The sequence below is a fragment of the Mustela nivalis genome, assembly GCF_964662115.1.
Source record: "Mustela nivalis genome assembly, chromosome: 16".
Classification (NCBI taxonomy): Eukaryota; Metazoa; Chordata; class Mammalia; order Carnivora; family Mustelidae; genus Mustela; species Mustela nivalis.
In genome coordinates this window covers 16931682-16959414 of record NC_139035.1, presented here as the reverse complement: position 1 = coordinate 16959414, position 27733 = coordinate 16931682, and the positions used below count along the sequence as shown (strand labels likewise).

Sequence of the window (27733 nt, the reverse complement as noted above, 5' to 3'; positions counted from 1 at the left end):
TCATGCAGACCCAGGGCGGGCGGGCAGGTTCAAGAGCATTTTGTACCTGTCACCAGTGCCCTCCGGAGCTGCCAGTGGTTTTCTTATTCTGGGTAGGCTGCCCAGAAGTGGCTGACCTGTTGACTTCTGGCACAGTCAAATCGGACAGGCCCTGTGTCTGCCCGGAAAACCCCCACCCTCCTCTTCGCACCAGCCCTACTGCTGGCCTCTGGGCAAGGTCAGGAAGGCAGTCCTGGGTCTTCTCAAGTGCCTGCCTCCCCACCCCAGGTGGCGCTGCACCGTCCTCTGAGGGACCAGACCACCACTGGGAAGCGAAACACACTCAGAGGCTCCCTAAGCCAAGAGAGTGCCAACTGCGTGGGTATTTTTAGCCTGGATCCCTCTGGAAAGGCAGCTCATGAAATCCTACTCTGTCAGCGCTCCCTTCCTCTCTTGTCCCAGGAGGAGCGGGTGTTGCCTTGGTAACCTGTGGTGTGGCTCTGCCACTCTGGGGACACCTGTAACTCACCCGCAGGTATGTGGCAGAGAGACCCTGGGGGCCCTCGACTTCTTCCGACTCCAGCCTCCTTTCTCTGGGCAACGTCCCCAGGAATGGGGTCCCCAAAGGCTCAGGAAGGTGGGAAAGCCGTGCAGCCCTCACAGTGGTCCCCAGGGGAGACCCTGAGACTTTGGGGTTTCAAAGCTGTCGACACGTGCACTTAATGCACTGAAGGTGTGAAAACAACACACAATTAAACACACATTAAAACAACACAGAGTGCATATGTCAGCTCAGGTCCTTAAATTTTCACGGAATCCCCACTTGCAGAGAACTGTTTCCTCAGCTTGCTCGGGGCTTGATTTTTCATGTGAGATAACTCCGCAGGGAAGCATTGATCAGAACAAGAGCAGGCCCTGCCTTCCTCTTCCCCCTCCTCCTCCCTCTGCTTTTCGAAGACTTTCTCCTCGAAAACTGTTGCTCTGGGTCCCACAAGCACTAGGCAGTGGCATTTGCTCCTTTTTATTGGCTCCTGCATTTTTACTCAGGCACCTGGTATAGTTTGGCCCTAGACCTCCAGCTCATTCACCTTGCACACCTCGCTCACACCTTTCTGCAGTAATGAACTTGGAGTGTTGAATGGGCTGTTAGTGACCCTCGGCACAGACAGGGAGGGCCAGGAAGCTCTGCCTTTCCCAAACCAGCAGGTGGAACTGGATCCCGCTGGGCTGGGCAGCCCCTGGTTCAAAGGTGGAGGTAGCCGTTTGCCCGGCTGAAGAAGAAATCATCACCCTCCTTATTCGATTGGTTGCATCCCACTTTTAAGGCTGATCCCTTGAGGGCCTGAGACCATGAAATATATTAACAGAACAAACCACAAAATCTTCAATATAATCTCACTGATTTTCTTTTATTCTTCCAAGTTGAAAAGAACTCTGTTGGTTTCTTTTTTTCTTGGTTATATAAATAACACCTGCTTATTACTAAAAAAAATTTTAAACACTACAGAAAGGTATGGGGGGGAGGGGAACTCAGGATCACCCGCCACCCAGACAGAACCCTGCCTGCCTCTGACGGCCCGCGGCCACACACCTTGCACTTCTTGCGTATGGACACGTGCAGTCTGACATACAGGACGATATTACAGAACTGCAGTTTTCTTTCCACGTTATAGTTTGTGAGTTTACCTCACTCTCTTCTCATCCGACACCCTCCCCAGGTACCCAATGTCAACAATCCTGTCGCATCAGACAGTGTCACATCAGCAAGTCACCATGCTCGTATCTGCCTTGAAGATGTCCTCCCCTTCTCCTGGGGACCATCTCACTACACTCCCAGAGCTACGGCCAGAACTATTACAGTCTCTGTTCAAGAACCTGGGGAAAGTGATTCTACAAAACCCTAAGTCCCTTCTGTGCTAGGAACGGTCCAACAGCTTTCTATCTCTCACCTTGATAATGACAAAGGCCTTGAGATAACCCAGAAGGTCCTACCTGAGCCACCTCTCTCTCTGGGTCATCTCTGACCGGCCTTCCTTTGCAGCCTCTGCTCCGGTGCTCCCGCTGCCACCGGACCCTTGCTCCTGCCACGTCCTCTGCCTAACCCACTCTTTGTCAAGGTGTTCACAAGTCTCCTCTTACCTCCTTCTGATCTCCGTTTGAGCACCGCCTCAGTGAGGCCTTTATTTGCCACCCTACTTAAAATCATACAGTTGGGGCGCCTGGGTGGCTCAGAGGGCTAAGCTTCTGCCTTCGGCTCAGGTCATGATCTCAGGGTCCTGGGAACAAGCCCCGAGTCGGGCTCTCTGCTCAGTGGGGAGCCTGCTTCCTCCTCTCTCTCCCTCTGCCTGCTTGTGATCTCTGTCAAATAAATAAATCTTTAAAAACAAATAAAAAATAAAAAATAAAATGATACAATCTCCCCAACATCCCTTTTCTCTCCCTCCCTTTTTTTTTCTCCAAACACCTTTCTCCAGCCAACACACCATATATTTTACTTTATTTATGATCCATGCCGCCCCACCAGGAGGCAGACTTGGTGACAACAGTGTTACTGATTCTGTTTGTGCGTGGCTGTGTCTTCAGCACTCAGCCCCTGCCACAGCAAAGCTAAGTGCTCCAGAGGATTTGTTGAATGCGTGACTCAGTGATTGCAAGTTCACCCTACAGCTACGCTTTCAAGACAACTGATTCCAGGAGCCTTGCTGTTCATAAAAGCAGGCAAATGACAGGGCGCCTGGGTGGTTCAGTGGGTTGAGCCTCTGCCTTCGGCTCAGGTCATGATCTCAGGGTGCTGGGATTGAGCCCCACGTCAGGCTCTCTGTTCAGCAGGGAGCCTGCTTCCCTCACTCTCTCTGCCTGCCTCTCTGCCTGCTTGTGAATTCTCGGTCAAATAAATGAATAACATTTAAAAAAAAAAAAGCGCGGCAAATGATTTTCTATTTCTAGGGTATGCCCTCTGCTCCTCAGACTCCAGAAGCAACAGGTCACTCCTCTCCAGCTGAGGGAATAGTCCAGGTGCTCCAATATGGGCTCCAAACAGATCCTGGGGCCACCCCTGCCTCTGAGTCCTTAAGAAGGTCTGCAGTGGGCTTCCCCATCAATGTCCCTTCATCAAGCCCCTCCCCGCTATACCCTTGCATAGGTGTGGCTTCTGTGTCTTTGTGTGGAAGCCCGCCAGTCTCTCAGCTGAATCTTGGCTGGCTGCTGGCTACTGGTCTCACATCATGGGCCTCCTGGACTCTCAGCCACCCCTGTCCCTGACTGCACAGAGTAATCCAGAAATGTCAGCTTCCTTCCGAGGGAATGGGGGAGGGAACCACAGAAGGTAGTTTGAACCTGTGGGTGCTTGGTTTCTCTTGTGTTTTGGTTTGTGACCATTTGACCATGAATTATTATGTAATATGGACTATCTTTTAAAAGCTTGTTACCTGGATAACAGAGACAAGACAACAAATGAATGAAAGTTCAAACTTGGGGAACCTGGGTGGCTCAGTCGGTTAAACATCTGCCCTAGGCTCAGGTCATGGTCCCAGGGTCCTGGGATCGAGCCCGGCACCTGGCTCCCTGCTTGGTGAAGTGTCTACTTCTCCCTCTCTCTCTGCCCCACCACCCACTCGTGCTTTCTCTTTCTCTCTCTCAAATAAATAAAGTCCTAAAAAAAAAAAAAAAGTTCCAAGTCTTTTGAATTGTAATCTGTTCCACAATTAACTTGTGGAAAGTGGTGAGATTGGGAAGACGGATGCGGAGACAGTTGATTAAGGACTCCTTTGCCCCTGCTTTGAAACCTTCTGACATCTGGCTAGAGAGTCTGTCTATGGAAAGAACACACATACAAAGAGACACACGGAGAAACACACAGACACACACACAGCATTCACAACCCAGATGGCGGGCGCTGAGTGCCAAGCTGTCTCTGGCAAAAGGCTGCCTGCCTCCACTCACCACCACATCCAAGATCAGAAGCACAGGGGACTAGAAATTTCCGAGTGCTGCCCTTGACCTTGTTGCTGGAACACTCTAGAAGCAAATACGTGTTCCAGCTGCCACCAGGGCCAGTCCATATCCTCCCTGATGCTCTCCACTGCCCCCTTGGAAAAGGAAGGCCAGCCCCCTCCAAAGCCTTCTATCCTCTTCCTTTGGGGAAAAGCGGCTCAGACTTATCGACAGGGATCAGGAAGGGAAAGAGACGAGGCCACCGTGCCCGATTCCTGCCAGCCGACAGGCAGATGGCTCCCTCCATCACAGGAAGGGGGTGGTGGCCAAGGTTACGTGGGCCCCTTAGTTCAACATTTGGAGGATTATCTTCTCCTAGGGTGCTGCAGGATTCAATTTTTTAAAACTGAAATATAACTGATTTCGAATAAATGTGAAGGTGGGAACACTAGTGAAATCCGTAGTTCTACCAGTTGTAGAATTTTTTCAATGTAATTATGACTCTTTCAACGACACAGAGTCATGTGAACTCCAGGCTAGACATTCTACATGAAACAGCTCATTGAATACAAGCAGTCTGCCAGGTAAAGGTTATGATGCCGTTTGATACCGACAAGGTAAGTGATGTCCACAGAGGCTAGAAGCGAACAGTGGATAAGTGGGATCCTTGTAACTACTGACGTTGCGTTAATCTTGGATGGATGGATGGATGGATGGATGGACGGGCAGCAGATGATGGGCAGATTAGGAACAGAAGAAAAGGCAACAAAACCACACAACTTCCCATTTCACTAAACTAATGAAATGGTAGGCTATTTAAAGGAATGAACTAGATTGATTAGTAATTAGCACTGCAGCCCTTGAGAAGAAGGGGAGGCAGGAAGTGGAGGAACTACTATTCTTAGAACCTGAGCTCTAAGAGCCAGACTGCCTGAGTTCAAAACCCAGACCCACCATTTACTGGCTGGATAACCTTGGGCTCATGATTTAACCTTCCTGTACCTCAGTTTCCTTACCTGTGAAAATGGGGGTACTATAACTTACAATGTCATGGTGAGAATTAAATGATTTACACAATATATAAAATATTTAGAACTCTGCCTAGCACCTAGCAAGTGCCCCATGAACACTGGTATTGTTATCCACATTTGTAAGAGGAGACTGAAACCCAGGGAGGGAGGTGACGCTTATTCTGAAATTATTCCAATAAGGCCACCTTCCATATTGACTGTTGGCAACCCTTTCATCCGGTCACAGTGCTACAAAAACATCTGAGCCAACTCTAGCCAAATAATCCTCAGTTGTGGTAGGATCTAGGTTTTAAGGAAAGTCTAGATTTTTCAGATACAGCTTTCCATGTAACTTTAGACAGGCACACATTTATACCATTTTCTGTCTTAGGAGTTCAGAGAAACTCCATAGGGACAGGAAAATAAAAAATATGAACCTGCATTGTTTTTAAACTACTATAAATATCTGTTGGGTGAATGCACGTTATCTATCAGCATATCATTTAAAACTCCTTCTCCAAAGGCCATGATAAGTTCCTCCGAGAATTCAAAGAGTTGATTTCTTCTAAAGAATTTCCTAAAACATATCTGAAATCCTGTATCAGAAGCCTTGGAGCCAGATGATGTTCAGAATTTAGACTCTGGAATTTTGAGAGTTTCTAGAATGCAGACACTTTATTTATTTATTTATTTATTTATTTATTTATTTATTTATTTTTAAGATTTTAATTTATCTGAGCGAGAATGAGAGAGGGAATGAGCAGGGGAAGCAGCAGATGGAGAAGCAGTCTCCGCACTGAGCAGGGAGCCCGGCGCAGGGCTCAATCCCAGGATCGTGTGATCATGACCTGGGCCAAAGGCAGACGCTTAACCAACTGAACCACCCAGGCGCCCAAGTGCAGACACTTTATACTGCGTAATTCTGCCCTGGAGGTCCGGGCTGGCACGTCATGATTAAACAGCCTCACAGTTGTACAGAGAACCTTACATGTAAGCTGAACATTTACACCGAATGGGATGTATAAAGACCATAAACGGGTGAGTACCAGCTCAGGTCAGGTTTTGCCACTAGATCAGTTTCTTACAAATGAATAGAAAAACTTTAGGATTTCGGAGCTTTTTGGACATCAACATGGCAGACGGGACGGTTGACCTGCCGTGAATTACACACTGTGTTTCCCCCTTGTCCAGGCTGCTGTGAAGCGTTTGGTTTGTGTCTCACCAAGGTTTGTTGGTGCTATTCAAAGCTGGGTTAGGTGAATTGTGTCATTTGGTTCCCAGAACAACTGCACAGGACAAGTCATCAGTCACCGTCACAGTCACAAGTCACCAGCCTGCAGTCAAGCACTATCTGAGACTCTGGCTAGTGGAGTCTCCCAGCCAGCGAGGCATTTCCAGGACAGCTCACCCTTGAACATCACAGAAGGCGGAGGCATGGACCCCCATGCAGTTGAAACCCACATACAACCTTGGACTCCCCCAAAACTGAACTACACATACCTTACTGGGGACCGGAAGCCTCGCCCAAAACATAAACAATCAACTAACACACAGTTTGCATCTTGCATGTGTTACACATTGTGTGCTTACAATAAAGTCAGGTAGGGGCGCCTGGGTGGCTCAGTGGGTTAAAGCCTCTGCCTTTGGCTCAGGTCATGGTCTCAGGGTCCTGGGATCGAGCCCCGCATCAGGCTCTCTGCTCAGCAGGGAGCCTGCTTCCCTCTCTCTCTCTCTCTCTCTGCCTGCCACTCTGCCTACTTGTGATCTTTTTCTGTCAAATAAATAAACAAAATCTTTGAAAAAAAAAAAACAATAAAGTCAGGTAGAGAAAAGAAAATGCTATTAAGAAAATACACTTCCGGTACTGCACTGTATTTACTGGGCGGCGGGGGAGGGATCTGCGTATCAGTGGACCCACATAGCTCAACCTGGTTCTAACGTCTGCTGCATTTTTTTCTTTCTCGCTCACTTTTTATTTTTTGGTGCCTGTCTCTTAAGAATAGTTTTTTTTGCTCTTATTTTCCCCGTGTTTTCCACTGAAACTAGTAGGCAGAAGAGATGCCACACAACTTTTTAAAATTATGGCCTTTCATCTCATCTTCCTCATGACGCAGACGTTAAGTCCCTCGTGAGGTTTTCCAGATGTAGCAAAGTCAGCTTCCAACCACCACCACCAATCCTTGGGCAGGAGGCCTTGCCACGATCATTTCTAGCTAATGGAATTCTCCTAAGATTAAAGCATGGACACTCGAAATATTCATCCAGAATCTCAGGTGGCTTGAGCTCATAGGCAGGAGATGAAAATCAAGGGGCTGGAAAAATAGTTTGGGGTTGATCCTGAACGATGTGCCCCTCACTCCATGGGCCCTGAAAACCTCCCAGAGGCCATGGAACTGGGGCGTTCAAGGACGCTCGAGGCCTGTCTGCCTTGCTCATGGCCATATCTCCAGTACCTGACCCAGAGCTGGGGCTTGATGTACATTTGCTGAAGGAAGGAATGAAAGAAAGAATATGTGAGATTTACATTAGAGATCATACTTACATGGAGAGGCTGTAGAACGAGGATGTGGGGTCCTGTTAGGAATTCCTAGCCAGAGTCCAGGTGTGGGCCGATGAGGGAAATCAGTGGTGATGGGCATGAAGAAGACAGGACACAGCCCACCAACAAGGATGGCAGACCATGCCGGGTTTGTCACGAAACCAGATGTGGCCTCTGGAGGGCCAGGGACCTCAAAGACACCGGGCCAAGAGTCCTGGTGGGAAAGGAAGAAGGAAGAGAGGGCTCTTCCCACTGGGCTGCTTGGGAGAAGACACCTTCTGGGCTTGGCGATGCAAGACACTCCAGGGCCCCCCTGGGGAGCAGAGTTGACACCAGGCAGCTGTGTGGGGCCACCAGAGCTAGTATGTGGGGGCGAAGGTAAGAATGTCGTTAGGGCAGCCTCCTGCAGAGATCCGTCTCCCTGTGGCTCTTTTTCCTCCTCTCTGTCCTGTCCACCCTCACCTCAGGGACGTACTCTTGGAGATGGAGAAGCAGCTACAAAGCAGGGAGGGAAGCTTGGAGGGAAGGAGCTGTAGACTGGTGGGTGGCAGCGGGTGGGTGCAGGGGGTCAGGGGACACAGGAGACTTAGGAGAGCCCATCCCACCCCAGGGGAAGTTCACGGGGAGCCTTCCCAGCTGCCTCAGAGCCGGGGCAGGCAGGACTGATGAAAGATTCTGTTCTCCCTTGGGAGAGGGCCAGAGTGGCTCCTCTTCCCATGCATAGGCTTGATTTTTAGGGTTCAAAAGGCGATGTCATTACCTTGGCGTTCCTTCCACCCTGTTCCAGAAACTTTGAGAGGGTTAGGAAGCAGCCCAGGAAGGCTCCTGGAAATAGCTGCTCAAGGCTCTGATCTGAGCCCTAGCCCCTGCCGGCCTCCAAGTCTAGGGGCAGGGAAGACCTTCAGCGTAATCCTTCTGACACCCACCCCTCAGATGGTCCTCAGCCAGTCCACCAGAAAGCTGAAATCTGACCCAACAATGCGGGCTTCTCCAGAAAGATCCATGCAGGGGTGACCAAGCCAACCCTCCCCATGCTCACAGGGAAAGCCCAAGCCGAGGACCAGATGACTCACCCAGAGTCACAAAAAGAGCCAAAGTAGCCAAAGGTAGACCCCAGGGAAGACCCTCTCTGGGAGTGGCTGTTATTCAATCCCCCCATTCCACTCCCCCCCCAAAAAACACACAGGGCTCTACTTTAAGGTTAGAAAGGGACACATTTACTGAGCACTTACTCAGTGCTCGGCACTAGGCCCTGCAGATACAAAGATGAATGCGGCATTGCCCCTGTTTTTAAGGAGTTCAGAGTTCACTGGAAAACAGACATAAAACCAAACAAGCAGAGTGAGAATGGCTATACTAAGGATACAGTGAGCGAGGTGGGGACAGCAGCAAGTCGTTTCATCCTCCCCACCAACACTTTGAGGGAAGTGTTACTAGACCATTTTCCAAATGGAGAGGCTGAAATTATATCTCACTGTATTAAGTCACTTGCCTCCGTTCACCCAAGTAAGAGACCCGGTGCTGGTGTGTGGAGCATCCCACCCAGGCTGCGAGGGCGGATTTTGCACCTTTCTTTCCAGCTCCGCAACCAGCGGCATATTAGTAACCTGAATCCTCCTCCATCCGTTGGACCACAGAAATCCATGAACACTACGAATCAGGTGATTGTCTGGGTCAATCCCAAGTCTGAAAGCCAAGACTTTTTCCAGTCTCCCCCAGAATCTTTGCTGGATTGGAGCAACCCCATTCTAAAGAGCCTGCCTCCCTGGGTGATCACGCCAGCCTGTCCTGGACGAGGCCAAGTCAGACCGTGGATGTGATCTGCCTTCAAAGTCCCAGAAGGCTGTACAGCTAAGTCCCCATCTATCTCCTTAGCTCTGAGCTCGCATCTTAGCAGACAGCCCGGGGTCCAGACGTGCCAAGTGGGCCCGCAGTGGGAAAGGACAGAGTGGGGTCAGGAGGAAAGGGGAGCAGAAAAACGAAAGTGGGGTTCCATTCTCCAGAACACTGATCTCAGGGAATGCCACTCGTGTGACTGATGAATCTCTGTCTTCCCCCACTGGCGTCGCAAAAACAAGGACTGTGGCTGGTTTTACTGACAGTGAAGTGCCAAGCCCTGTGCCTGCAAGCAGAAGGCCTCCACCAATACTTGTAGAAGGCAGGGGTAAATGAGCAGACAAAGCAGGAGGGCATCAAAACTGAACCACCGCAGAGCTGCCAGGCTGGCCTCGCTCCCTGCAAGTCCTGTAAGAGAGGAGGGGGACTGAAGCTCCTCCCCACCCTGAAGGAAGCTGCTGGGGGGCAGGGGGTGGCTGCCCCAGTAGAATCCTGCTTCTGCCACTGTGTAGCTGGGGGAGCTGTGCTTTAGGGTCTGCAATGGTGCAGGCTGAGATCATGGTGTGGATTAAATGAGTTAACAAGTGGGAAGTGTCAGACATAGTAAGTTCTGTGTGTTTGTTAAACAGATAGGAAAGACGACCCCCCCCCCCAACACACACACCCTAGATCACTCCCTCTTGGCCCAGAGACATTTTCTTCTCTTTTCAAATGCAATTTTCCAGCCCATCCTACTCCCGAGAAAGAACAAACCCTGGGTGAAAAGAGGATTTAGCCTCCCCTTCCTCGCCTCACCCCTCCCCACCCTACCCTGCCTCACCTCCCAGTATGCCAACCTACCCACTTCGTCTTTCTTTAAGTGCTCCTGAGCCTTGTTCTGCCACGCCGGGCCCCACAGCGTCCCAGCCGCCACCACCTACCCATCCCCCAGCCCCCCCACCTCCTTAAGTTCCGAAAAATGCCCCCCTCCCCTCGCCTCCTCTTCCCAGCGCCGCTAGGAGCCCCACTCCTGGCTGGGGGTCAGGGCAAGCGAAGGCAGGACCCGTGCCTGGAGCTAGAGCTGCTACCCGGGCCCGCACAGGGCGGCCGGCTTCGCCACCCAGTGGCGACTTGCAGAATTGCAAGAATTGAGAGCCTGGAGGTCCAGAAGGGAACCCCGGCTGCTGGGACTCTGCAGAGACAAAGGGCTTGGTCTAGGTCACACGGAGTAATTAATTCAGTCGGGAAAGGAGCGGTCCTGTGGCAGGGCTGTCTGCAGGGGGCCTTTACTCCCTGTCGGTGCCCATTCCTCCTACCCCACCCCTGCCTTCTCCGGTGGCTGGGGCCCAGGATCCTGTCCCCTGATATCCCTGCCTCCGCCGTGCCCTGGGCTGATGAGGAAACTAAGACAGAGGCTTTCAGGGCCCTGAGGCCAGGAGCAGCTGCCCCTCGCCACCACTGGCGTCTGGAGGGAGTCCGGCTTCCGATCCCTGCTGGGAGCTGGTTCCACTCCCTCAGCTCATGCCTGCATTTTGCACCTGAGAAAGAGGGTGATAAAAATAAACACGTCCAACTTCCCTCAGACAGGGCTTGTGAGACTCAAAGAACAGAACGCTAAGGGAAGCATTTGGAAGACAAATGACATGACAAAACCACCGCTATTGGAAGTTTCTGGTCCACACGACTTTAGTAACCACGTGAGCACAGGCAAATACAAATACATTTGCTTGAGGAGGAAGACCGGCAAGTCCTGACTGTGAACAACTCCTCAGAGGAAAGACTGCATGTGGAGGAGAAGGAAAGGAACACGGAGCTGAGATCCAAAATCGCAAGGTTCCATATGGGAAATTTAAATGATCAAGAATGTCTTAAAGGTTTTACTATAGAGCATGTAGAAGGCAGCTTGCTCTTTAGGAAACCAGTGGAATAGACGTTATGATCCCCCAAAACATTCAGAAGATGAAGAAGCAAAGAATTGACTAGGATCCTACTCGGAACCACTTCAAAGGTAGAATCACAGATCCGTGGACATGACCTTGACCCATGACAGCCCTGCCAGCCTCGGAACCTATTCAGATAGTGGGAACGCCTCCCTGAGTCTACCTGCGGAGGCACATTCCCTGCACAAGAACAAATCCACCTGCAGGTCCCATTCTGCTCTCAGAGGTGGAGCCCTGGGCTCCTGACCATTGGCCCAGTGTCTCCATAACAAGGCTACCCCCACGTCAGAGTCCAGTGCCTGGAACCTCGAGACAGAATGAGAGTTGACATCAGAGTCAGGGAGAGAAAGCAGCAGCAGCCCTGGCCCTGTGCTGCACCCCAGCACGGAGCGGGGAGCCAACCACATTTACTCACCGTCTCTCTCCCACGGGCAGAGTGAGAAGACCTGCGTTAGGAGGGATGATTGGAGCAGACTGGCCAGAGGCCAGGCACCCATCAGGGCAGACACGAGTTTGGCATTTTAGTTCCTCTGGTTAAGACACCTCTTAAAAGTCCCCTTTGCTGCAGGGTCCCTATGCAGGTCCTAACAGCCCCTTCTTGCCCTTGTCCTCTTGTCCTCTCTCTCTAACCAGAGAGGGTCACATTCGCTGCTCTCACAGCCCATGTATTTCCACCTCCCAGGAATTTTGTCCTGATTCATTCTGCTTCTCAGGCTCGCTCACATGCCGCCAGGCAGCACCTCTTTCTTCTGTGACAGTCTTCCAGAGAACCTTCCAGAATCTTTGGGTGTGAAACCTTAAGAGACATCACCTCTGGATCCTCCCAGCCCAGTCGGTCGTCAGCATTTATTGGGTACCGCTATGTGTGCACTTGCATGGAGGCGGGAAGGGGGGTCACTCTGAGGACAGTGGCCACCCCATCGCCAGGTTCCAGCTCTGGCAGACCCTGACCATCACCTGACTCATGCTGGCAGTCCTGGTTCCTCGTTAATTCAACAAGTCTGCATCACCTGCACCGTCTTCAGTGCTGGGCTGGGTATTGGGAGACTTCCCAGGTAAGATGGGGAGATGCTCTCAGGACTCCCTCCCTGCACACCTCCCCTGTCATTCTGTCCCAAGGGAGGGGAATGCTCATTGGACTGGCCGGATGGAAAGACAGTGATGAACCCAGATTTGCAGATGAGTGTGGGCGCTGCTGCTACAATGTGGGCTGGGGCATGACTGGCCTGGTCCTCGCCTCCGTTCACATGGCAGGTGTGGTTCGCTGGCTCAGGCTGGCTCTCCCTTGTCCTTCCATGTGGCTGGGCCAGAGCACAGGAAGAGCAGACATTTGAAGAGAATGCAGTCCCCTGGCTCAGCCCAGTTCCCTCTGCGGGGTGTGGGGTCCATGCCTAGCCACCATCAAATGTGAATCTTTTCTTCACTGCTCTGCCTCTAAGTCGCCCTCTGAGACTTTGTGGATAGTGTTTTCTGGGTGTTGGGGTCTGCTTGTGCCCTCTGGTCGTAACACATGTATTAGCCCCTTCCCATTGGCAGTACCTTTGATAATAGTTCCCCATGCTCTGGGAGGAGCGGTTCAGCAAGAAGGTTAGACTGTGCTGCCTTACAAGGTAAGAGCCAGAATATCCGAGTTGGGAAAGGCTTCACAGAGAGAGCAGAGTTTAAGACTGGCTTTGAAAGATCTGTAGGACCCCACAGACATTTGAGGATATGGGGAGAGGTATTCCAGGAAGAAGGAACTCAATGGTGGTATCACAACGGTGAATGTCAATAATGGAAGAAGATTCTAGAAAGTTGGGTAGATCTTACAGCTTGGAATCCTGAAATGCTAAGCGAAGACATTTTCACCTAATTTAATAAGGCACCCGGGAGCCACTGAAAGCTACTGAGCAGGGAGAGCTGTGATCAGGACTGAGCTCCAGAAAGAAGAATCTGGAAGAAGTGTGTGGGGTAGATCGGAGCCCAAAAAGACAAGGACAGGAGGACCCAATGTCAGGTGGCCCATACAGTGACCCAGGCAAGCAGAAGGTAAGGGCTGAGCAGAGTTACCAGAACAAACGCCCCAGGCAGGAGGGCGAGCACAGAACCAAAGGACCGGAATCCCAAGGAAGAGAGAAGAAGATAGACTGCAAAGGAAGGCCGGAAAGGTCTCAGGGGAGCAGAGGCGCCCTCCCCCCAAAATGGGAAGTCAGGGAAGGTGGAGCGGCTTGGCCAAAGATAAGCTGAGTCACCCGCCCTGGACCTTTCTACCTCACCTCCAACCACTGTCCCCTGACCTGCCATGGGTCCTGCCCCACTCCGCTTCCGTCACTGTCCAGGGCGTCCTCTTGGCCCAGTCCCCTCCCCTTGCTTGCCAGACTGCCTTTGGCTTTGGGTCTCAGCTCAGACACAGCCTCCTCCTCGAAGTGGCCCGCCGAGCCCCATGTCAGGGGCTTCCCTACATGCCCTCCTCTTGCTTACCTGCTTCCCAACACAGTCGCTGGGTGCACTACAGTCACTGGTTCACCCTCTGGCTCCCCTGGCACAAGCGTTTTGAGGACAGGTGTCCCTTTATTCACCATGGCAGCAATCCTGTTTCCTGAGCACCTACTGTGTGCTAACGACCAGTTCTGAGAGCGCACTCTCGCCAGGCTTCGTCTAGTGGAGCAGGGAGGTGACCAGGTAAACAGAGACCATCCTCAGGATTGGGGGGAGGGGGGCTTCTCTTCTCTGACTTTGTCTCCAGCCCCCAGCAGCCCGTGGCACAGAGGAGGCTCCACGGAAGATGGGTGAGTGAAGGGAGGACATCCGGAAAGCAGCCAGGAACAGGGGGCTGGAGCCCAGGACAGACACCCGCAAAAGGGACATTTGGGAAACTTGGCCCACTTCCCCCCGCGAGTTACGTGGGTTGTGCTAAACCTGACATAGAGGATGCGGGGGTCCCAGAGCTTATAGGGAACATGAGGACAGTGAGGGAGATTCTGCACTCCCGTCCTGGCTTAAATTAACAGGGGACAAATCCTCAAGCCCCCGGAGGCTGCTTCTTCTCCAAACACATCCTGTTTAAGGCACTGGGACATGGAGTCGCCTGCCCCCGAGGGCCAGACATCAATCAAAGAGAAAATGCTTACACTATGCAATGTTCCTGTTCAAGGAGGCACCGGAGTCAGTAGGTTGGCTCCAGGCTCCAGACCAACCAAGGATTATGTTTTTCCTAATTTGATGCAAGACATCATCTTCAGCTAAATCGGAATGCCTGTGGCATGGAGCAAATCAAATGTACATCCCAAAGTGACATAAAAAATGGGAAGAGTCTGTCCTGGGCATAGTTTCTGCTGGTCCTAAAAAAAGGATTATCCAAATTCCCCATCAACAGCCCCCCCTTTCCTGGCGCCCTGAGGGAAACCAGCCCACTGAGGGCTCCTTCCTCCCCCCCTCCCCCACCTCTGAGATGTACTTTCTCTGTATTTACAGACGGAACACGGCTACCCACAGTTTCTAGTTGTCTGGAAACACTTGCAGGTAGGCAAACCCTCCCCAGTCAGATTGCATGGCTTAGTTTCAGCAGATTCTGGGGTCCCTGCCCCGCTGAGCCTTTTCCCCACCCCATCCCACTTCTCTAGTGCCTATGACCTCCAGCTCAACCTCCAGCGACCCATCAGCATCTAGAATCTGGCAGAAAGCTCCATGAAGGCAGAGGCCACGCCATTCTGCTCACTATTTCATCCCCGGCATCTAGGACATCTCCTGGCACACAGAAGGCCTTTTACAAGTATTCGTGACATAGATCCAACAAACATTGGGCACTTCTCTTGTATAAGATAGAAAGATGTTCAGCCTTCGTCTTAGGACACAGTATGGAAAGGGCAGCCAGGGGTCCTCCCACCAAGAGCCTGCTCTGTGGCCGGGCCGGGGTCTCCAGGGAAGTACTGGGCTCAGAGGAACACTGAGCCCAGCCCCACTGGCTCCCCCTGCCTGAGCAAGGCCACCCAAGACCCTTGCTTCAAACCTACAACACAAACAGGCTGGCCTCTCCCCCTCCCGGCTGACCTCCTCCCTGCTACCCCAGTGCCCGCTGGGCCCTCTGGGATGTTTCCAGGAATGTCTGGCACTAGCTCAGACAAGATCAATGGCATGGCTTCCTCACCAACCTGGAGACTTAGGCACCCACATTAATTCTGCCTTTGTTTCAGACAAAGAAGGAGGAAAGCAGAATTCCTCATCCTCATTAAGAAGAGTTAGGGCACATTCCAGAAAGACAGAGCAGACAGAGTGGGTAAGAGGCGGGCTCGATCGCCAGCCTACCTTCCCTCCAGTCCTGACTCTGCTGCTGACTTCCTGTGGACACTGGGGGAAGTTCTGCCTCTCTGCTGGCCTCAGTTTCCTCACCTATAAAATGGGGATAACATTAATAGTTCCTGCCTCATTGGACTGTTACAAAGATTAAACGGGATAATCATGTAAAGCACTTGGAAAAGTGAGTATGTGATAAAAGTTAACTTTTATTATTTTAATTATTAGTTTCCTTAGTTGCTATTATTATTACCATTAACTATTATTATAATTATTATTACCTTTAATTAGTTCAGAAAAGGTCCTACCAGAGGGTGCTTAATTGCAATTTACACACACACACGCACCGGCTCTTCCTCTCAGTCGAGGGGGCTCATCAGACCTCATCTGTCTGTCAGCAGGAGGCTCCCCCACCTGCTCAGGAGACACTTCTGCCAAGTACCACTCTCTCTCTCCTCCTCCAACCAAAATGATCATTTTTTTAAAGATCTGATTTTTAAGTAATGTCTACACCCAATGTGGGGCTCAAACTCACAACCCCAAGGTCAAGACTCACATGATCTACTGAGCCAGCCAGGCGCCCCCGACAAAAAAGATCTTGTCACATACCCTCCTATATGCTGGGTACTAATCAGCATCACAGCCTCCAAGGCCATGAGCTCAACACAACACAGGCTTGTTTTTCACTCATAATCTGTTATGTCAAGTGAAGGGGCTGTTCTGTTTCATGAAATCATTCAGAAAACCAGGCTCCTTCCTAGTGGTTCCACCCATCGTCCCGGGTCTTGGGGTCCCACCTGGGCCCTCTGCATCCAGCCACAAGGTGGGAAGAAAGCCCATGGGGGATCACGTGCAGGTTTTGGGGCCATGCTGGGCAGGGGTGTTCGTCCCCTTAGCCCCTTCCCTTGGCCAGAAACTCAGTCCCATGACACCACCTTATTGTAGTGGGAGCTGTAGTCTTTCCCTGTGTCCAAGGGGAAAATAAAATCAGTTCAATGAACACAGCACTTTTCCCATGACTCCTTCTGAAGCAGAGGCTTCTCTAGGGGAACTTGAATTTCTGTTCTTAAGGGCATCCTCTTAGAAAATAGACCCAAAGCAATCTTCCGTGGGTTTCCCCTCCAAGCCCGGAGCAGATGCTGTCCCATCCGACCCAGGCAGCAGATGTGGGAGGAAGACGGTGGCTGGGAATGGGACAGAGCTGGGCCTGGCTCTCAGCTCTGCCACTAACATGGGCTGCTCAGCCCTCCTGCCTCAGTTTCCTCTTTTGCAAAGTGCAAGTTGGGGAGCAGCTGGGGGCAGCGATCTGGGCCCTCCTGTTCCCCCATAGCCCAGCCTCCGGCACCACAGAGGACTGAGGTCAGGATAGTCTGTGAATGTAACGAAGCACATACAAAATCTGAAAACCCAGAGCCCTCCCGGCCCCAACCATCGCCAACTTGATCCTTTTCATCCTAGACCCCCACACTTCTCGCTCTGATGCGGTTGGCTTGTGGCAGCTGGGAGCCAAACAGGAGAAGAATCGGTTGTTTACTAAGCTCCTACAGACTCTGTCCCTAGTTGCAAACCTTTCTGGGACATATTCTGAAACTAGAGGTTTTGGCCTAAGCACTAGCTTTGAAGCAAGCAAACAAACAAAAACCAGGGCTTAAGCCTGCTCCGTGCACACCTTGCTTTAAAACAATTACTCGGGAAACATAAGGCAATGCCCACCTTGCTCACCCCTCCTGATGTCACAAGGTACCTTCAGCTGTGCTGGAAGCAGGAGGCACTGTTCTCCCGCAACACACACTGCCCCAGGTCGGTGCTTGGGCTACCCCGGCTGAGGGCGTTCACGTTGCTAGGAGAATCTAAAGTTGAGTTTAAATTTGCAACCTTTCTTCACGGCCACTGCCCTTCCCCAACTGCAGATAGACACCCACTCCACAGCAGCACCCACAGCCCCGGGCCCCGCAAGGAAATCCCCAGCTCACAGAAGACTAAGGTACCTCTTTTTCCCCCTTTTTTTTTTCTCTCTTGATTTTCAAACTGATCCAACAACCACACAAATTAACCAGAAGTATAAAGAACTATCCAGGGGCGCCTGGGTGGCTCAGTGGGTTAAATCCTCTGCCTTCGGCTCAGGTCATGATCCCAGGGTTCTGGGATCGAGCCCCGCGTCGGGCTCTCTGCTCAGCAGGGAGCCTGCTTCCTCCTCTCTCTCTGCCTGCCTCTTTGTCTACTTGTGATCTCTGCCTGTCAAATAAATAAATAAATAAATCTTAAAAAAAAAAAACTATCCAGTAAGCAATACCAAGTGACCCACTATGGCCAGGCATCGTTCTGGGGGACACAGCTATGAAGAAAAGAGGCAAGCCCTTGCACTTGCCTGCATCCGAAGGGAGGGGGATGATAAACAAAGAGGGAGACACGACATCTGCCAGGGTTCCCCAGACAAGCACAACCAGTGGGGATTCTGTGTGTGTGTGTGTGTGTGTGTGGGTATGGATACAGACACAAGGAGATTTATTTCAAGGAACTGGTTCATGTGATTGGGACGAATGGCCCAGGCTGAAATCTGCAGGGCAGGCTGGCCAGCTGGAAACTCCCACCAGAACTGGGGCTGCAGTGTTGAGGCAGAATTTCTTCCTCCATCGGGAAATTTCAGTTTTGATGTAGAGGGCCTTTCAACTGATTAGACGAGGCCCACCCGAGCTATCCAGAGTAATCTCCTTCCTTCAAGTCAGCTGATTGTAGATGTTCCCACAGCTACAAAGTATCTTCCCAGCAGCACCAGGTGAGTGTTTGACTGAGTAACTGGGTGCTACAGCCTAGCCACAGTGACACAGAAATTAACCAGGACAGCGCTATACAACTGCGTAGGGCAGTGATATGTGGACAGGGGAAGGGGAAAACAGAGTGAGGGGGTCAGGGAGCCCCAAGCAGAGGGACAGCAGGAGACCTGCTGTGGAAAATACAGCACATCGCTCAATATGAACCTGAATGATCAATAAGCATCCCCAGGTGATCGGCTCAAAAAGCACAAACACTTCACATAGTTATGCATCTCCTTAATCGTGACGGTGCTGCTTGGTGACCAAGACAGGAGATGCCACGTGTAGAGCTCTGCAGACCAGACCCCTGCTGCCATGGCTTCCTGCCCTTCACTGTCCTGCCTGTGCCCCTCAGGTCCCCAGGGCGCCCTGGCCCTCGGGCCCTCCCCACACACACCTCCAGCCTCTTTCTTCTCTGAGCTCCTCACCTGTGTGCCCCTCTTCCTGCTCGGTTGCTGACACTCCTAGCCTGAGCCTGCCTCAGGGCCTTTGCCCTTTCTGTTTCTGCAGCCTGGAGAGTCTCCTCTGCGCTATGTCCTCGGCTCTCCCACTGGCATTCGGCTTGGAAAGGCCAACCACACAATCAGTTAGCACCTCCCTGTCACTCCCTGTGCTTTGTCTCACAGCACTTTCCAGAAATATGTATTTCTTTGTTAATCATCTGTCTCCTCTCTTGAATGTAGGGAGCAGGAACCCTGGGTTTCACGTAGAGGGGTGGTAAAATAACAAAATTTACCACTGAAAGTGCACAATTCAGTGACATTTAGTACTTTTACAAGATTATGCAGCCATCACCACCACCGAGTTTCAGAACATTTCATCACGTCAAAAGGGAAGCCCAGACCCATTAAGCAGTCACTGACTGTTCCTCTACCTCCAGCCCCTGGCCATCAATAGTCTGCTTTCTGTTTTTCTGTCTTCATGGATCTGCCTATTCTGGACATTTCATATAAATGGAATCACATAAGGAAACAAAAGCAAAAATGAACTCGTGCGACTTCATCAAGATAAAATGCTTCTGCAACAAAGGAAACAGTCAACAAAACTAGAAGACAAACTATGAATGGGAGAAGATATTTGCAAAGGACATATCTGATAAAGGGTTAGTATCCCAAATCTATAAAGAACTTATCAAATTCAACACCCCCAAAATAAATAATTCAGTTAAGAAATGGGCAGAAGACATGAATAGACCTTTTTCCAAAGAAAGCTTGGATGGCTAATAGCACATGAAAAGAATGCTGAGCTTCCCTCATCTTCAGGGACATATATATCAAAACAAGGAGCTATCACCTCACACGTGTCAGAATGGCTCAAATTAACAACATAAGAAACAACAGGTGTTGACAAGGATGTGGAGAAAGGGGAAACCTCCTACACTGTTGGTGGGAATGCAAGCTGGTGCAGCCACTCTGGAGAACAGTATGGAGGTTCCTCAAAAAATTAAAAATAGAGCTACCCTATGATCTAGCAATTACACTACAAAAGGATACAAAAATACAGATTCAAAGAGGTGCATGGGCCCCAATGTTTAGAGCATTATCAACAGTAGTCAAATTATGGAGAGAGCCCAAATGTCCATCGACTGATGAATGAATAAAGATGATTTTGAAGTGTGTGTGTGTGTGTGTGTGTGTGTGTGTGTAAGTGCCCATCACTTGTTAAACACCAAGGTGTACATCAGCTGATCAACGGATAAAGAGGATGTAGTATATATACATATACATACACAATGGAATATTACTCAGCCATCAAAAAGAATGAAATCCTGCCATTTACAATGACAATAAGGGAGCTAGAGTATATTATGCCAAGCAAAATAAGTCAGAGAAAGGTAAAGGCTAGAATTTCACTCATATGTGGAATTTAGGAAACAAAACAGATGAACAAATGGGAAAAAGAAAGAGAGAGAGAGAGAGAAGCAAACCATAAGAGACTCTTAACAATAGAGAACAAACTGAGGGGTGATGGAGGGAGGCGGATGGGAGATGGGCATTAAGGAGGGCACTGGTGTCGGGCGCAAGTGATGAATCCCCTAATTCTACTCCTGAAACCAATATCACACTATATGTCAATAAAAATGTTTAAAAATAAAATTTTTAAAAATAAAATAAAAAAAAAACAGAAAAGGTTAACTGTGGCATACATTTTGCTAAATTTCATATTCATATATCTTCTGCCTATAGCTAATACATACACAAAATTTTCTTTAAATCCAGGTGGGTTGCTAACCCATAAATAGGAAATAACTGTGCTGAGAGGTGTAGAGGTGTATACATTGCACACAAATAAAAAACAGCTCTTACTTTTTATGTCTTTTTAAAGGATTTTAATTTTTTTATTTATCTTATGACTTTTGGGCTTGTGATAGAATGATCTCCCTCACTCTAATATTTTTAAAATGTGATTTTTTAAAATGTAGCAGGTACCTTTTCCTATTTGAACGATGCTCCAGTGAACATTCACATACAAGTGTCTGTGTCTAGGCAGTGGCAAAATGGGCCCTTCTGAATTCTCATGCAGCCCCAGGATGCCGCCCACAGCACAACACCATTATCTTCAGGTAAAGTCTGATTAGTAGGATAACATGCCAGACGTTTCTTTAGATAGGATAAAATCTTCCATTTCACAATTAAGACTCTAAAAAAGAGAACATCCCTGACACTAGCTTCCTCAGTCCCTGCAACCTGGGGGGCTTAAAGCAGCAGAAACATATCCTCTCAAGGTTCCAGAGGCTAGAGGTCTGAAATCCAGGTGTGGGATGACAGGGCCCTGCCACCTCTGAGGGCTCTAGGGCAGGCTCTTCCCTTGCCTCTTCCTAGCTGTGGGGGTTTCCACATTTCTTGCTGCTCTTTGACCACAGCTGCATCTCCCCAGTGTCTTCCCCAGCATCTCCACGTCATCTTTTTCTAAGGACGCCAGTCACAGTGCATTAAGAGCCCTCCCTACTCCAGTGTGACCTTGTCTGAACTAAATTACATCTGCAATGACTTTATTTTCAAATAAGGTCCCATTCTGAGGTACTGGAAATTAGGTCTTCAACATATCTTTTGGGTGCCACAATTCAACTCATAACCTTGGAGAAGGTAATGGGATACATATCTTTGATTATACTAAAGTGTAAATGACTGATAAGGTATGGGGAGAAGAGGTGGGGACTGCCATGCAGAAGAAGTGGGGGGAGGACCATGCATAGGCCACGAATAGACGGGTGGTTCCACTAATGGGGAGAAGTGGGGTAAGAGGGCCAAGGATGGAGCCACGAAGACTGGTTTCTTTTTCTTTCTCCTGATTTAGCGGAGGGCTGATACTTCAGTGGGTGCAGCCACAGAACAGATAAAGAAGGTGGTAGCTCAGGTCTCCTAGAGGGATCCCTTTAACACTCAGACCAGTTCATTCCTTTGCTCAAAACCCCCCAAGGGCGCCCTTGGCAGGTGACCTAAAGTCCATGAGGCCCCTCATCACCCACCCTCTGCCTCCACACACATGCTTACCACTGCCCCTCCCCCCACCCCACGCCATCCCAGCCACATTGGGCTCCTTGTTGTCTTGGAAAGTGTCTGGCAAGCGTCCTGCCCCTGAGCCTTTGTCCTGACATTCCTCTTGCCTGGAATGTTCTACATCCTTCAGAGATCACTGTGGCTCACCGTGAACCCTTTGAGGGCAACACTTCGAGTTGTGTGCTCACCGCTATATCCCAGGCCCCCAGAGCAGCCTCTGGCATGGATTAGGTGTTCAGGAAGTTTTCATCAGACGAAGGAAACTGCTTCTGCCCCACCATGTGTCTGGAGGGCCTGGTAGCTACTTAGGGGACCTTTGTGATGATAGGGCTTTCCTGGGTAATCCAGGGAGTCGCCCCATCTCACGATTCTTAACTTGATCACAACTGCCAGGGTGCTGCGCGCCTCAGTGGGTTAAGCCTCTGCCTTCGGCTTGGGTCATGAATTCAGGGTCCTGGGATCTAGCTGACATCGGGCTCTCTGCTTCCCCCTCTCCCTCTGCCTGCTGCTCTGCCTACTTGTGCTCTCTCTCTCTCTCTGTCAAATAAATAAATAAAATCCTTTTTAAAAAATGCTATAAATCAATCAATCGATCGATCGATCCATCACAACTGCCAAGTGTCCTTTGCCATGTGTGGTGATACTCCCAGGTGCCGGGGGTTAAGATGTGGCTATATTTGGGGGCCAGCACACACTGAGTCACATTCTGAACAGTGTTTTCTGGCAAAAGAGGCCAAGGGATACCCCAGCTCAGCCCTGCGTGATGACAAGGACTGCAGGCCAGCCCCGACGCCATCATCACCCCCGACTGGCTGTGAGGCCCGACCACGGACACTCGGTGTTCTCATCCATGAAGTAGAAATGATGTCCCCAATGGAAGGGTTACCCCTATCTGTGATCCCCCAAATCTTGGCATAACTTTATAAGATATTCTTGATGTGGAAGAATCTTGATAACAATGGAACCACAAAGAATCAGAGATCATGGGTATAAGAATCTCTCAACTTTTAACACCGGTGACAATTTTGTGGCTAATGGAGAGTCACAGTTGCTTCAGACAGAGGGATGCCATTAGCAAAGACTAGTGAACCTAAGAGGCACTCTAGTCTGGTTAATTGGTTGGATCATTTATTCATCAAGGATCAGAGTACCTGGTAATAGCCAGGTTCTGCTGTGCAAGGAAACAGACATTTAAATGTAAAACAGAGTATTAATGTAAATGTAAAAACAGGATCCCATCTCTTGGGCTCACCGTCTAATAAGGAAGGTAAACCTGTACCCAGGTCATTACAAGGCAGTGTAAGATGTGCTCACAAGCTCTGTGTCCCAGGGGCTGGGGCGGAGCAGGGGGAGCAGCCGGCTCTTCCTGGGACAGTCAGGAAGGCTGCTCACACGCCTGGAAGGCGAGCAGGCAAGGGCAGGTGAACACAGGGGTGAAGGGAATGAAAGCAGAAGGGCAGTATAAAATGCAGAGAGGGCAATACGAGGCTACCTCAAGAAGCAAGAAGTCTCAAATAAACCACCCAACTTACACCTAAAGGAGCTTGAAAAAGAGCAAACAAAATCCAAATGGTGGAAAAACCGGACAGCTCCGTGCAAAAGAATGAAACTGGACCACTCTCTTCCATCACACACAAAAATAAACTCAAAATGAATTAAACATCTAAATTTGAGAGCTGAAACCACAAAGATCACTGAAGAAAACAAAGGCAGTTATCTCTCTGACATTAGCTATAGCAACATTTTTCTAGCTATGTCTCTTGAGTCCAGGGAGATAAAAGCAAAAACAAACTATTGGGACGTCATCAAGATAAAAAGCTTCTGCACAGCAAAGGAACAGTCAACAAAACTAAAAGGCAACCGGGACGCCTGGGTGGCTCAGTTGGTTAAGCAGCTGCCTTCGGCTCAGGTCATGATCCCAGCGTCCTGGGATCGAGTCCCACATCGGGCTCCTTGCTCCACGGGGAGTCTGCTTGTCCCTCTGACTCTGCCTTCCACTCTGTCTGCCTGTGCTCGCTCTCCCTCTGAAAAATAAATAAATAAAATCTTTAAAAAAAAAAAAAAAAGAAGTACATCCTTTAAAAAAAAAAAAAAAAACCTAAAAGGCAACCTACTGAATGGGAAAAGATATTTGCAAATGACATATCTGATAAAGGGTTAGTATCCAAAGCATACAAAAAAAAAAAAACTGATAAAACTCAACACCCCCAAAACAATCCAATTTAAAAATGTGCAGAAGACATCAACAGTCATTTCTCCCGAGAAGAATGCAGATGCCCAGCGTCACTCATCGTCAGGGAGATGCAGATGAAACCACAAGGAGATACCACCTCACACCTGTCAGAATGGCTAAAACCAAAAACACAAGAAACAACAAGTGTTGGTGAGGATCTAGAGAAAAAAGACTCTTTATGCACTGTCGCTGGGAATGCAAACTGGTACAGCCACTGTGGAAACAGTACAGAGTTTTCCCAAAAAATTAAAAATAGAGCTACCCCATGATCCTAGAATTGCATTACTGGGTTTTTACCTAAAAAATGCAAAACTGCTAATTCAAAAGGATACACGCACCCGTAGGTTTATTGCAGCATTATTTACAATAGCCAAACTATGGAAGCAGCAGTCCATGCATAGACGAATGGATAAAGAAGATCACACACACACACACACACACACACACACACAGGAATATTACTCAGCCATAAAAAAGGATGGATCTTGCATTTGCAACATGGATGGAGCTAGAGGGTATAACGCTGAGCAAAATAAGTCAGTCAGAGAAAGACAAATACTGTATGACTTCACTCATTTGGAATTTAAGAAACAAAATAAACAAGCAAAGGGAAGAAAAGAGGAGAGAAACCTAGAAAAAGACTCAACTATAGAGAACAAACTGATGATTACCAGAGTGGGTGGCGGACAGGGGAACAGGGGAGAGGGATTAAAGAGAGCACTTATCATACTTATCATGGTGCGAGAAATATGAAATAACATGAAATGAGTGCTCACTTTGGCAGCACATATCCCCAAATTGGAACAATACGGAGAAGATTAGCGTGGCCCCTGCTTAAGGATGACACTCAAATTCGTGACGCGTTCCGCCCTTTGCGCAGTTTCCCCAGGGAACCGCCATGCTTGGCGGATTAACGCAGAGGAAAGAGTATGAGTGGAAGCCCCCATGTGCAGCGCTGGATGATGAAATTGTGATATCTGACTAGAAAAATATACATATAGATTTTTTTAGATTGCTATTTATTTGACACAGAGAGAGAGAGATCACAAGTAGGCAGAGAGGCAGGCAGAGAGAGAGAGGGAGAAGCAGGCTCCCCACCGAGGAGAGAGCCCGATGCGGGGCTCCATTGCAGAACCCCGAGGCCAGGACCTAGGCCAAAGGCAGAGGCCCAACCCACCAAGCCACCCAGGCACCCCAGAAAAATATATTTTTAATGAAATTAAAAATTAAAAATGAAATTTAAAAAGAAAGAAAGAAAGAAAAGAATCTCAGGAGATGGCTGGGCTCCTGGTGTCAGAGTTCAGGGAATCTCGACCTCCAGACCAAGCCTTGACCAGAAGCAGCTCCAGCTCGCACCACAGTGTTACACACGGGAACAGCCCCAGACCGTTCCCCATCCTCCCCTCCTCGGCGCCCCACCACACCCCCCAGGGCCAGCAGAAGGGGCCTTAGAGCTCTGGTCCCTTGTTCCCCCGCACACTGCTGGGTTCGGCCCTGTCCTTTGAAGGAAAAACTTCCCTGGACGGTCCAGGCGGTGGCAGCCTGGGGTTGCAGGTGTCCAAACTCCTAATGCACTTTGGCCTTCAGGAACCACAGAAACGGGGCAACTGGGTGGCCCAGCTGGTTGAGCTGAGATCGTGACCCCAGGGTCCTGGGATGGAGCCCCGCATCAGGCTCCCTGTTCGGCTGGGGAGTCTGCTCGTCCCTCTGCCCCTCCCCAACTTGTGCTCTCTCTCTTTCTCTCTCTCTCAAATAAATAAATAAATAATCTTTACCAGAAGCAGCAGCAGCAACAGCAGCAGCAGCAGCCACCTAAAGACAGGGAAAGTGAGGTCAGAAGACATCCTTTTGATGTCCGCAGCTATCTGATCATTAGCAAACTTGCTCAGCTCCTAGCCCTCAGGTTAATTGTGGGGGTGGGTCCTGAAACCCTGTGAGGCCAGTGCAGGAGCCCTCAGTAAACACCAGTGCTCTCCCCACCTGCTGCCTCTGGAGGGATCTCGTGCAGTCCCCTGAGGTCTCTGAGCCTCAGTCCGGGGTTAAAGGAGCCGCTCGCTGGCCGGACCACCTCGAAATACCCAGATGAGGTAAGGTGTATGAAGGTCATCTTAAAACGATAAGATACCACACAGATGTTTTATGTGAAAAAACAATGAGGAATAAAGAAAACAAAATAAAATAATGTGTTAGGTGACATTCTAGTTCTAAATATCTCTCTGTTCTAAAACGCACCTGGGATTTTGGTTTTTATTCAAGTGCGGTGAGACCAACAGATCAGGGGATGACTGCCAGTGAAAATCTGGTTTGTTACTTCTAGTTTGTCACTACCCCTCCCCGAGGAGGAGGGGGCACGGACACCACACCAGGCCACACAGGGTTGGTCAGGAGGCAGAAAGAGTGAGGAGAAAGCGTGGCCGTGAGTCCTCCCTGTGGCTTTCGCGGGAGGGAATGAAGAAGCAAGACAAGCAGGCTGAGCAGGTCTAGGGTTAGATAGGTTGGATAAGCTCAGCAGGCTCCGGGCTGTGGGGATGGAGCCTCGTGGTCTAGTACTTGGCCCCCGGGTGATGAGGAATATTACCTCCTGGGATGTAAGAGCCAGATGGAGGAGGCAGTTTGGAGTCTGGGCCTTGGAATGGTTAGTTTGCAGACAACAGGCAGGGCTCTGGGCAAGTCTTTTGCTATCTCCAGGAGCTGGCTGATCCTGGAATGGCATTCTCGCCCCAGCTCCACATGTCTCTGCATCAAGAATGCAGAAAATGAGAAAATATAATTAGGGCGCCTGGGTGGCTCAGTGGGTTAAGCCTCTGCCTTCGGCTCAGGTCATGATCTCGGGGTCCTGGGATCGAGCCCCACATTGGGCTCTCTAGTGAGTGGGGAACATGCTTCTCCCTCTCTCTCTGCCTGCCTCTCTGCCTACTTGCGATCTCTCTCTCTCTGTCGAATAAATAAATAAATAAATAATCTTTTTAAAAAAATTATTAATCTACTCTGTGCCCAAACTTCCCTTTTTATAAAGATAGCAGTCACATTGAAATGGAGCTCACCCTAATGACCTCTGTTTAACTTGGTTACCCCTGGGAAGACCCTATTTCCAAATATGACCCCATTCTGAGGTACTGGGGATTTCAACATACCTTTTTTAGAGGACTTCATTCAACCCCTACAAACAAGGAACAGTAAGCTTTTTCAGCAAAGGGCCTGACAGTGAACGTTTTAGACTAGAGCCGCATGACTACTCAGCGGCTGCTGTAGCAAGAAAGCAGCCATAAACAATATATAAAGAAATGAGCATGGTTGTGTTCCGATAAAACTTACTTACAAAAAGGGCGCCTGGATGGCTCAGTTGTTGAGCTCAGGTTGTGATCCCGGGGTCCTGGGTCCAAGCCCATTGTGGGGCTCCCTGCTCAGCGGGAAGCCTGCTTCTCCCTCTCCCACTCCCCCTGCTTGTGTTCCCTCTCTCACGGCGTCTCTCTCTGCCCAATAAATGAATAAAAGTTTTAAAAGTAAAGAAATAAAAATAAATAAAAATTTTAAAAATAAATAACTAACTTACAAAACCAGGCAGTAGGCCAGACACGGCTCACAGGCCACAGTTTGCACAGCCCTAGGTTAAGAAACAGATTTTCAAAACAAGTTTTAAAAAAAAAAAAAAAGAGCTTATGCAGTCTTTCTGAGAGAGGGAACTCAGCCAGGGAAACA

At 49.6% G+C, this 27733-nt stretch overlaps 1 long non-coding RNA gene across 1 annotated transcript in view; it reads right to left on the bottom strand.

The window, feature by feature from the left end:
• Positions 1 to 27504, bottom strand: part of LOC309849348 — a 128288-nt gene extending 100784 nt beyond the window's left edge. The window contains exons 1-2 of the long non-coding RNA XR_014303664.1: positions 27350 to 27504; positions 15501 to 15584 (exon numbers count right to left, since the gene is read on the bottom strand). This is a non-coding gene — a long non-coding RNA (uncharacterized lncRNA). The remainder of the gene's footprint in view (positions 1 to 15500; positions 15585 to 27349) is intronic.
• Between the last annotated feature and the right edge of the window lie 229 nt (positions 27505 to 27733).